We start from the raw sequence: 12,985 nt of genomic DNA, 5'->3' as shown, positions 1-12,985 counted from the left end.
GGTCAGGAGAATAAGATAGAGGAGAAGAAACAGGAGGAGAAGAAGAAGAAGAAGAAATCAAGAAGAAGGAGAAGGAGGAGGAGGAGAAGAAGGAGGAGAGGAAGGAGGAGGAGAAGGTATTCTTCTTCTCTTCTTCTCTTCTTCTTCTCTTCTTTTCTTCTTCTTTTCTGCTTCTCCTTCTTATTTTTGTCTTCTCCTCCTCCTATTCTTCTTCTTCTTCTCCTTCTCCTCTTCTCCTCTTCTCCTCCTTCTCCTCCTCTTCTTCTTCCTATTCTTTCTATTAAGATCACTAAATAACTAACCTAACTAACCAAGCTAACTAAACCTATCGCTAAACCTAGATAGCACTAAACAGCAAAAAAATAACAAAAACAGAATCTACCACTAAGTAACTCAAAAAGAATCTTGCTACCACTAAATACCAAAAAATAAAAAATCAACTTCTTCTTGTTTTTTCTCTTCTTCTCCTTCTTATTTTTTTCTTATTTTCTTCTTCTCTTATTCTTCTCTTCTTCTTTACTTCTTCTCCTTCTTATTTTTTTTCTTCTCTTCTTCTTCTTCTTCTTCTCCTTATTTTTTTCTTCTTCTCCTCTTCTTCTTCTTCTTCTTCTTCTTCTTTTTCTTCTCCTCCTCCTCCTACTCCTCTTCTTCTTCTCCTCTTCTTGTCCTCCTCCTCCTCCTCTTCTCCTCTTCTCCTCCTCCAGCTAATTAAGCAAGCTAACTAACTAACCTAACTAAAACTACTAACCTAACTAAATCTACCACTAAAACTACTAACAATAACAACTACTAAAACTACTAAAAAAATAATAAAACTACTAAAAAATAATGCGGGTGGGGGTTGGGGGTGGGGGTGTGGGGGCTCGCTGGGAGGGGCGGCTGTGGATGGGCCGGGGTGTTGGGGTGGCGGGGTGGCGTCGGGGGCGCCAGGGGCGGCGGCGCGACAGTGGTGGGGCAGTGGCAGCGGGGGCGAGGTGGGGAGAGAGAGAGAGGGTCAGCAGCGGGGGCGACAGTGGGGGCGACAGGGGCGGCGGCGGGGGCGACAGGGGCGGCGACGCGATGGTGGTGGCGGCGGCCGTTACAGAGAGAGGGGCGCACGGGGTGGGGAGAGAGAGAGAGGGGCGCGTGTTGTGACCGTTACAAAGTGAGAGAGGGGCGGGGTAGGGGGGAGGAGTCGTTAACGGTGTTAGAGCATTGCCGTCTGTCGGCGGTCGGCAAAGAGTCTAGACTCTTTGTCGTCTGCCTCCGGACTCTTTACCGTCCGCTAGCAGATGGCAAAGGTCCGACTCCAGTTTGACCTAACCACCCCGCGGTCAGGTGGGCCTATCTATATCTTTGCCGTCTGCCTCTGGACTCTTTGTCGTTCGCTAGCAGACAGCAAAGATGTGACAGATGGCAAAAAGACTTTATGCCATCAGCCTGTGCTTTGCTGTCTGTTTTGCTGAAGCTGACGGCAAAGACACTCTTTGCCATCAGCTAGCAGATGGCAAAGACTAGGCAGATGGCAAAAAACTGTTTTCTAGTAGTGAGTGTTCGTGGTGAAGCTATTTGAGGGGTGCAGGAGCGAGGGGAGGGCTATAAATAGGCCCGCGACGGTGAGCCGATTCGGGAGCGTCATGACTCACCGTGATGCGCATGGGGGTGCGGGGAGGAGCTGGGGTCGAAACCACGGTCTTAGGTCGTGGTTTTGGACCACCAGAACCATCTGCAACAGAGGGAGAGAGAGAGGAGTCGAGCATCTCTGGCCGCGCAACCTTGGCCGGTTCTAGTGCGCGCGGGCACGCATTGCACGAGCTCTAGCATGGGAGAGGAGGGGTCCTGAGGGTTGCTCGACGCAGAGGGGTTGTCGGGGAAGAGGTTGGACACCTTGGGGAGGTTGGAACTGGCCGAGAGCGATGCCCCCACCTCGGTGGCTTCGTGTAGCGCGCCCAAAGCACATTTTTGGCATGCCACGGCATTCTGGCGTGCTCTGGGACACTTTGGATGTGTCTAGCATGTCCTGGCACTTGCTGGGAGTGTGGCTAGCCGTTTGGGTCTTGTGGGGTTTTTGGCGTTTCCACTTTGAACCAGTGAGGGGCCAGTTAACTGGGGTTAGGCATTGATACTGGCCACCTAACTTATGAGTTTGGAGCAAAGGGGTTGGGTTTAGCTATGGCTAAGAGGGCTTTTTCCCCTATCAAAAGGCGCTCGATAGTGGTTTCAGGGGGTTGCACCCCTACCACTGGTGCTGCAACTTAACAGGTTTAGGTTTGGTGCTAAAACATGGGGTTTCACCAAGTTTGAGCTCCTTAGGACAAGTTTAGTTTTGTAAACTTGAAAACACCACCATTTGACCAGATCTGTTCCTTCCAAAGAGAGTGTGGGTAAATTTAGTCCCACAAATCCCATTTTTGGTGTGGAACCCTCATTTGAGGTATTAGGCACTCCTGCAAAGTTTCAGCATCATAGGACAAACTTTGCTATGTAGAGTTGTTGTAACTCCAATTTGGACAGAAGGTGTTTTTGGGTTATTTGGGGTCCTTAATCACCTTGGATCAAGGTGATTCTTTATGTGGACACCAAATATGGCTTAGGGATACCACTGGAATTTTCTAGGATTTTATTGAGAATATTTCCTTTGGAAATATTTCAAAAGGTCAAAACAGATAGATATGGTTTTCAGGGTTTTACTCAAATAATATTAATATAAATTGGGGTTAAAAATCTTATGTATGGAAAATATATGTCCTTCTGATCATCTCCAAATTTAATCAGATTTTTCTAAGGCAGAAAGGTATTTTTCCATGTAGGAATACCAATTCTGGCCTCAGAAATGGACTTGTAAATAAATTAAGAAAACAATTCTAACAATAATTATTTTGTGGTTTTGGAGCACAAAAATAAAGCTAAAATCAGATCTCCAACTTTGGGGTAAGAACACTCCTTGCCATCAAGGGCATGTAGTGCAACTCAAAGTAGGGTTTGCAACTTAACCAGAAATAAGAATAGGATTTTGGGAAACAATTCAATATAGAAAATGGGGGGTTTTATCATCACATGATCAAACACACAAGCATACAATGACAATCATGGCATTCACATCATTAGTTTGAAAAAGTTTTAACAAGCTGAGATTTTTGCATATAGACAAAGTGGTAGTAAAAATAGGGTGTGACAAACCTATCCCCCTTACAAGAATCTCGTCCCCGAGATTCCTAAGCTAAGTGTTAAAAAGGTCCGGAAAGTCAGATCGAAGATAGTCTTCATGCTCCCATGTTGCTTCGGCTTCGGTGTGGTTGCTCCACTGAACCTTGAAATACTTGATGGTGCGGCTTCTGGTGCAACGCTCAGCTTCATCCAGAATGCGGATCGGCTTCTCGCGGTAGGTGAGATCCGGTTGAAGGTCGATGGTCACATGGTCAATGTCCTTGTAAGGATCCGAACGGTTTGGCGCTTGAAGACACTTCCAGAGTTGCGACACGTGGAACACGTTGTGCACACCCGAAAGTTACGGGGGTAGCTCCAAGTGATAAGCAACTTCTCCATGCCTTGCCGTTATCTTAAAAGGACCAATGAACCTTGGGGCGAGTTTCCCTTTATCATGGAAATGCTTGGTTCCCTTGAGAGGTGTGACACGGAGGTACACCTGGTCTTCGGGAATGAACTCCACATCCCTACGGCGAAAATCTGCATACCTCTTTTGTCGCGACTTAGCTGCCTTCAGATTTTCTTGGACAAGTTGCACCTTCTCTTCAGCCTTGTGCAAAACTTCTGGCCCGAAAATCAGCCCTTCACCGGTTTCGGACCAGTTGAGTGGGGTGCGGCACTTTCGTCCATACAGCGAATCTGGAGACTGGACTGGTAGCTATTGTTGTATGAAAACTCAGCGAATGGCAGACAGTCTTCCCATTTGGCACCATGTGCCAAGACGAAAGTGCGTAGCATATCTTCGAGTATCTGGTTCACTCTTTCCGTTTGTCCGCCCGATTGCGGGTGGAAAGCGGTGCTGAAAGAGAGCTCGGTTCCGAGGGCTTCTTGAAACTTCCTCCAAAACCTTGAGGTCAACTGCGTGCCTTGGTCAGATACAATCTCCTTGGGAATTCCGTGAAGGCTTACAATACGCTCAATATCGAGACTAGCCAACTTGTTCCCATCATAAGTGGTGTTGACTGGAATGAAATGAGCCACCTTGGTCAGATGGTCGACAATGACCCATATAGAGTCATGGCCTCTGCTTCACCTTGGTAGGCCGGTAATAAAATCCATGCCTATCTTGTCCCACTTCCAATCTGGCACTTGGAGAGGTTGTAGCAATCCAGCAGGTCGCTGATGCTCAACCTTGACTCGCTGGCATACGTCGCACTTTGCAACATAAGATGCTATTTCCATGTTCATACCGTGCCACCAGAATCTTTCTCGGGGGTCTTGATACATCTTGGTACCACCGGGTTGAATAGAGTAGGGTGTATCATGTGCTTCCTGTAGGATTAAGTCCTTGAGTTCAGCCTTGTTGCACTACTAGAAAAAGGCCTATTAGTGGCGCACCCACTTTAGCTATTAATGGCGCACTATAGGTGCACCATTATTATCACGCCACTACTAATAAGTAGTAATGGCGCACCCACTTTAGCTATTAATGGCGCAATATAGGTCCTCTCTGGCATGTTGAGCAGGGTACCAAGCAGACTCTCGCACACATTTTCCGTGATATGCATCACATCAAGGCTGTGAGGCACACAGAGGATCTTCCAGTACGGCAAGTCCCAGAAAACAGACCTCGTTTTCCATACCTTTAGAAGAGGCTCTCGCACCTTTCTATTCTTTCCCGGCGGTGGGCTCTCTTTCCAATTTTTCAACAGCTCATCTATTTCGTCGCCGCTCCTCGTACGTGGGGCTCTTCGGGGTTCGGTTTCACCATCGAACAGATCCTTGCGTTTTCTCCATGCGTCATCGTCGTGAAGACACCTTCGATGTCCCATGAACACGGTTTTCGAAGACCCGGGATCTCTATCTAGCTGGCGATACGTTGTGTCATCCATGCACCTGACGCATGCACAAAATCCGTGGACCACCTGCCCAACGACATATCCGTAACCGACATAGTCGTGCACCATCGTGAGCAGTGCGACTCTCATAGGGAAATACTGTTTCGATGCGGCTTCCAACGTATTGGCTGGCGTTTTCCAAAGCGTGTCTAGCTCCTCTTTCAGCAGCCCCAGATACAGATTGATGTCGTTCCCTGGTTGTTTCGTACCTTCAATTAGCATACTCATGTGAATGTACTTCCTCTTCATGCACATCAAGGGGGGAAGGTTGTACATCCACACAAACACAGGCTAGGTGCTATGTGTGCTTCTCTGGCTGTCAAACGGGCAGGCTCCATCGGTACTCGCGCCCAACATGATGTTCCTTGGATGGTCCCCAAATTCTGGGTGTTCGAAGTTCAACGCTTGCCACTGGCTCGCATCCTTAGGCTGACTCAGCATCTTGTCTTTTTTATTTATCTCTGGATCATTTCGTTCATCTTCTCGCATCTTCTCCTCCTTATCCGCGTGCCAACGCAGGAGATCGTCTTGCTTAGGGTCCGCGAAATACCGCTGCAGACGAGGATTGATCGGAAAGTACCGCACCACTTTTTGAGGAGCTTTCTTCCTCTTCTTGTATCGAGTAACGCGACACACCGAACATATGGTAGACTCCGCGTGCTCGTCCCGATAAATGATGCAATCGTTCATGCACACATGGTATTTTACGTGCGGTAAATCCAGAGGACACACGATTTTCTTCGCCTCCTCGAAACTGTTCGGCCACATGTTCCCCATGGGAAGACGTTCGTGCCGGAATGACATGTTCTCGTCGAAGCATGTGTCGGTCATTTTGTGTTTTACCTTCATCTCCAGAGCCATGAGCGTTACTTTCAGGCGGGTATCCTCAGGTCTGCATCCTTCATACAATGGAGTAACCGCGTCTATCTCTAGTAGATCCAGCTTGGCTTTCTCTCGGGCGGCAGCTCTTGCGTTACCGTCTGCTTGAGAAGCAGCTCTTGAATATGACGGTCCTGCACCCAGCCCATTGATGGTCCATCGTCGTCTGCTCCGGCATCTTCATCTTCATGATCATGCCCTTTGTCTTGATCTTCCTCATCATCATGTCCGACATCTTCTACGTGATGACTGTGTCCTGCATCTACTTCGTGATCATGTCCTCGAGATTCTTCGTCTTCTAGCATGCCCTCGCCGCTATTGTCTCGCAGCCCTTCCTTTTTTTTGCCCGGCCCCCATGGACGACTTCATAATCATCTTCATCACCTTGCCACCGATAGCCATCCATGAAACCACACACGAGTAGGTGGTCCCGCACCTGTCTGGAATCCGGGTCTATAAGTCTCTTCAGCTTGCATCTTGACACAGACATCTTATCTCCGTCTCGTTCTTTCGAAGCATATCGGCCTTCGCGGAGCTCAAAAACCTATTCACGATGCCTTCGGTCATCGTGCCGACCATGGTCGCTTGTGGGGTAGAGCAAAATGATATGTTAGAACCAAAAAAAATTGACATGACTTTGCCTAAAAATAAGACCAAAAAGAATGCATAGTGCCAAATTCTCGCCGAAACGGAAATGAATCAACATTCCGGCAAAATATTGGCAACTATCATAGTTCAAATACCGGTACCTGCAAACACAAACATATGCAACACCACAAACATACATAGATCTAGGCCATAAAAAGTGTGTACACATGTTGGAGGGACAAAAAAGTAGATCTAGAACATAAATAAAGGTTTCCCCTTACTTACCTATCAAAAAAGGAAATTTAACCACTTAATTTGGATGAATATATGGTGCAAATGAGGTCGGGAGGAGGAGGCAGCCGAGACTAGTGAGTGTGAAGTGGTGGAGGGAATGAAGTGGGGGGAAAGTGAGTGTGAAGTGGGCTGTCAAAAATATCTACTCCTCCCAGGTTACCAATGGCGCACACAGGAAAAATGCGCCATTAGTAACCAGGGTTACTAATGGTGCACCTGGTAAGAATGCGCCATTTGTAGTTTTAAAAAAACTGAAAAAATATATTAGTAGTGGCGCACCCTGGACGTGGTGCGCCATTACTACTTAAAACTAGTAATGGCGCACTTCCCATGGTGTGCCACTAGTAAGTGTAGGAAAGGGTGGGGGCCAGGTCAAAGATAGTAATGGCGCACCAAACACATGGTGCGCCATTAGTAATATGGACACTAATGGTGCACCATTATGTGGTGCGCCACTGCTATATAGCAGTGGTGCACGACATGCATGGTGCGCCATTAATGTGCATATTAGCTATAGGCTTTTGTCTAGTAGTGTTGGGTACGCATATACGCTTCCCAAACCACACTACTGCTTGTTCATCCACCGAGTATCCTGTGGCCTTGCCTTCTTGAATCTTCTTCTTGATGCCTTCAATAGTCTTATGGCCCTTCTAGGCTTCCTTGATATCATCCTCCAGCGTTGGTTTGACTTTGAGGTTAGCAAGGAATCCTGGTTCTACTAACTCCAACCGAAGTTTTCCAATTCCTCATACAAGGCGGTTTGCCTTTCCTTGAGCATGACGTTCAAGGTGCTGGTCTTCCGGCTTAAGGCATCAGCCACTACATTGGCCTTACCGGGGTGATACTGAATGTTGAGGTCGTAGTCTTTGATTAACTCCAACCATCTTCGTTGCCTCATATTCAATTCCCTCTGGGTGAAGATATACTTCAGACTTTTGTGGTCAGTATATATTTCGCATCGCTTCCCGAGAAGGTAATGTCGCCATGTCTTCAGGGCATGCACTACTGATGCCAACTCAAGATCATGGGTGGCATAGTTCTCCTCATGCGGGCGCAGTTGCCGTGATAGATACGCCACAACTCTGCCATCCTGCATTAGAACCCCACCAAGCCCGGTTCTGGAGGCATCACGATATTTCACAAACTCCTTGCTGATACCTGGAGTGGCCAATACCGGGGCCGTAGTTAGTCTCTTCTTCAACTATTGAAAGCTTGCTTCACACTCCGGCGTCCATTCGAACTTCTTGCCTTTCTTCAAGAGCTGAGTCATAGGTCGAGCTATGCGGGAGAATCCTTCTACGAACTTTGCGGTAATATCCCCAGGTCCGAGGAAGCTCCTGACTTCTTTCACATCAATTGGCGATTCCCAGTTGGTTATCGTAGTAAGCTTGGAGGGATCAACTGCCAAACCATTTGCAGTCATGGTATCACCCAAGAATCCAACTTCGTTCAGCCAAAATTGGCACTTGCTGAACTTGGCATAAAGTTGGTGCTCTCGAAGCTTCTCCAACACTAACCTCAAGTGTTGTTGATGCTCTTCTTCAGACTTGGAAAAGATTAATATGTCATCGATGAATACGACGACAAAATTGTCCAAGGTTTCCATGAATACCTTGTTCATGAGGTAGATGAAGTAAGCTGGGGCATTAGTCAGTCCAAAATACATGACGGAGCATTCGTACAGACCGTACCGGGTCACGAACGCAGTCTTGGGTATGTCTTCGGCTCAGATCTTCAATTGGTAATACCCAGATCGGAGATCGATCTTGGAGAATACCTTAGCTCCATTTAGCTGATCAAACAAGTCTTCAATCTTGGGGAGCGGATACTTGTTCTTGGACGTGACCTCATTGAGAGAACGGTAATCGACGTAGAGTCTGATGGTTCCATCCTTCTTGGAGACGAAGAGAACATGTGATCCCCAAGGTGACGCACTCGGACGAATAAACCCTTTCCTAAGTTGCTCATCCAGTTATTTTTTCAACTCCGCTAGCTCTTCGGGTCCCATCATGTAAGGCTTATTATAGATAGGCCTCGATCCAGGCATGAGCTCAATGATGAACTCGATGTGGTCTCTTGGTTGGAGAGGTAGCGAAGAGTTTGGTGTACTCTTTTGCAGTCACGCGACACCTCTGAAGAGGAGTGGCCTGAAGTGGTGGTGTTCCTCCTCGGAAAACAAAACCAGGTGGTCCTTCGGGTGCTCCTTCCTTTTTCACCTTGTGGTTCTTCATCTTCTCCGTGCGAAGCAGATCCTTGACTTGGTGCAGCTCTTGGCGAATCTTAGTTAACTCTTTGAGGTGCATCGAAGTGTCGGAGGAGAGACTGAAGTAGGTTTGAAACCTCAGTGGTGTCCCGTCCTCGGTTGATGGGTTGAGTGTCCAACTCCCATCTATCCCATCTTTAACGAAGGCTAGGTGACGAGTAGCTGGCTCGTGAGCCACCCCGGGAAGGATGTCGCGGAGTCACACGAGCGCCTCTCGTGCTGCGGTCTCCACTGCCAACATCATATCTTCCATTTGTGGCCCTTCAAAGAACCAACTAGTTGGGGAGTCGTTAGCCTTCACTGTCACGTCCTCGTGATATTCCTTAGTGTTGGTGTTAACCCAGTGCTCGTGGTAGAGGAAGATGGGCGTGCGGCGTACTTGGCACTTCTCGACGCTATCACTCAAAAGTAGAGGAAAGCCCGTCTCTAGAAGCATCTCAGATACGGCGGCCATCTGCAATATGTAGGGGAGAGGGTTAGAAAGTTTTAAGTGAGTGCAGAATCTCAGGTTAAGGTCTATGTGCTCTAGTCATCTGCTATCTTCCATGCTACCTAAGGCTTCCTATAGTCAGGATGGCTCTGATACCAGTTCTGTGGAGACCCCGACTTATAAGTCGAGATCGCCGATGATCGTGCTATGTGATCCCAGAGATCAATGCTCACCGAACACACAGATAATGAATAATAAGAGTCTTCCATCCAAGTACCGAATTATTACATCACATGACCGAATGGTCAAGTTCACAAGTTTGGGCCTAAGGCCAAATCATACTGATACATCTATTAGCGGAAATCATAGGGCTAAGCGGGTGCCCATGCAATCAAGCCTACACCGACAGGCATTCTTACTCTGAAGCGTCCTAGTTCACAGGGGCGTCTCTGAAGACGTACTCATCTCCAAACTCCGGTCCTTCCATGTCTGGTCAATAATATAACCAGTGGAAAGCCAATGAATACTTTGGATGTACTCCCAAACAGCCCATGATATGAACAACAAAAGTGAAGGATAACAATATCATGTATCTTTGGTGTAACTCATCTTGGTGGAATGATCATGAATATGCATCAAGTTAAAGAATTACTTTTGAAGAACAAGTTACAGATATCAATATATCGGTCGAGTGTTGAACCGTCCGGGTTCGCCCTATATGCCAAGTCACCAAACTTGGTCATATCAATACTTTCTTAATAATACAAGTTTATCACTACTCACACACGCTTGGTTTATGGGGAAACGACTGGACGTAGTTTAAGCAGGATTACCCAATTGTCCATGACTGTCCACACGGCTATTCAAATAGTTTTACACTCTACAGAGGTAGTACGCTGGACCCACGAGATTCGAGAAACTTCCGGGTCATCCACAACTCGTGGTATCTTCAATACCGAGGTAAGTACCCGATCAATGCCTTTCCCCTGACGATACTAGACAAAGAGGTCCACTCGATTGGTACCCATCCCACATGTTGTATGTCTTACGAGCACCAACTCTGGACAGTATCAACCATGTGGGTACCAATGGTGTGCCTGGAACTCATAAAAATGGCATAGTAGTCCTACCTGGCACGACCCCATCACGAGAGTGACCACACATCACTCCCGCCACTAGTAATGTGGCTCTTTGCTAGCACCGACCAGAGTAATCAACATAGCTCCATCCCATAAGGGTTAACGTGGTCGTACTGGTAAGGTTGGGATGGTCGACACATGATAAATCTAATCCCATTTCCGAAACCATACTCACTCAAAAGTACCCGGTGCACCACTTCACCAAAAGTGGCCACCTAACTAATCATCATCCTCGGGCATTAGTGGCACCTGATGGTTTTTTTCATAAACTCATGGATTTATACCAACAACATGCTCATGCTATTTACTTTAGCATTACTTGTCAAGATGATAATCGCGTGATCCTCAAAAGGGTAGGATCAAGCTCAATGCATGTGCTCCGGAGGAGCCATCGGTAACATCATATCAAATGATTTACCGGCACTTATGATCATATGCAACGAAAATACTTGCTATCTTAACATGCAATATAACATATGCTCAGTCATGGTCAAAGGGCTGCTTGCCTTGGTCTGCTAGGTATCCGGGGTCTTCTGCTCCGATTCCCTCATCACGCGGATTTTCTATCATCGTAAAAAGAATAGATAAGAAATAGCTCACTCAAAAACAGATCATAAGGTTATTTTAAAAATGTTCTATATTACTGATAAATCTATGTTGTTATTTCGAAAAATGTTTGCCTCCGTATCTAAAGAAGGAACATTTTTAAAATCAACCAAACAGAAGCAAAATTATTCCAATTTAGTCCTTTTATTATTGTAAAATAGAATAGTTGTCTAAAAAATCATTCATTGGTCTTATTAAATACTACACATTTTTAGAAGAATAACATTGGAAAAAATATATTTTTACACTGGTTAAATATTTTTATAAAAAACTTGGAAATCAAATTTAAAAAAGTAAAACAATATGGGCTAAGCCCCTAGCCTAGCTCGGCCTGGAGCTGGGCCGTCCCAAGGCCAGCCGACAGCCTGCCCAGGGGCGCGTGTAATCAGGTTTGAACCTGACGTGCGGGGCCCTGCGGTCAGTGGCTGCGGGTAGCGCGGGGGAGGAGGCTGGGCCACCGACAGGTGGGGCATGCCTGTCGGGGTTGTCTTCTACCTCTGGCTAGAGAGGAGGAGGAGCATGCCGGCGAGGCTGCCGACGGTCTCCAGTCCCAAAAAGGACAATAATGGGTTCCTCATGACGCCGCCTACCTGCTAGTGGTCACAACAACGACGGAGAGGCACGGGTTCGCCGACGACGAGAAGGCCTCTGCGGAGGAGTTTTGGGAGGTGGTCGAGGAGGTGGCTAGGGGCACGGAAATGCTCGGGCGAGTTGGGGGAAAGCTTCCTGGGGTTGAGGGGGTCAGTTTGGTGGGTCGGGGACGCAGGAGCCATCGTGTAGCCGGATATCGACCGCAGCTCTGAGGCGGAGGGGCCTCGGTCGATCTCGAGCACCAGGGCTCTGCTGGCTTGCTAGGGTGGCTAGGGAGGTGCTAGTGGTCGTGGTGAAGCTATCTGAGGGGTTGCAGGAGCGAGGGGGAGGGCTATAAATAGGCCCGCGACGGTGAGCCGATTCGGGAGCGCCGGTGACTCACCTTGGCGCGCATGCGGGGTGCAGGGAGGAGCTGGGGTCGAAACCACGGTCTTAGGACGTGGTTTTGGACCACCAAAACCATCTGCAACAGAGGGAGAGAGAGGAGTCGAGCATCCGTAGCCGCGCAACCTTGGCCGGTTCTGGTTCGCGCTGGCACGCGTCGCACGAGCTCTAGCGCGGGAGAGGAGTGGTCCTGAGGGATGCTCGACGTAGAGGGGTTGTCGGGGAAGAGGTTGGACACCTCGGGGGAGACTGGAACTGGCCGAGAGCATCGCTCCCCCTCGGTGGCTTCCTGTAGCGCGCCCTGGGCACAGTTTTGGCATGCCACGTCATGTTGGCGCGCTTTGAGGCACTTTAGACGTGTCTAGCATGTCCTGGCACTGGCTGGGAGTGTGGCTAGCCATTTGGGTCTCGTGGGAGCTTCGGCTGGTCAAGCGAGGCAAGAAATACTGATGCTGTCAGCCTTGAACTGAAGCTTAGATTGGGGTTTTTGGCATTTCCACTTTGAACCAGTGAGGGGCCAGTGGACTGGAGTTAGGCATTGATACTGGCCACCTAACTTATGAGTTTGGAGCAAAGGGGTTGGGTTTAGCTGTGGCTAAGAAGGCTTTTCCCCTGTTAAAAGGTACTCGGCAGTGGTTTGAGGGGGTTGCACCCCACCACTGGTGCTGCAACTTAATAGGTTTGGGTTTGGTGCTAAAACATGGGGTTTCACCAAGTTTGAGCTCCATAGGACAACTTTAGCTTCGTAAATTTGAAAACACCACCATTTGACCAGATCTGTTCCTTC

Source organism: Hordeum vulgare, chromosome 7H (assembly GCF_904849725.1).
Source record: "Hordeum vulgare subsp. vulgare chromosome 7H, MorexV3_pseudomolecules_assembly, whole genome shotgun sequence".
Taxonomy (NCBI): domain Eukaryota; kingdom Viridiplantae; phylum Streptophyta; class Magnoliopsida; order Poales; family Poaceae; genus Hordeum; species Hordeum vulgare.
Note: the sequence above shows the minus strand (reverse complement) of the source record.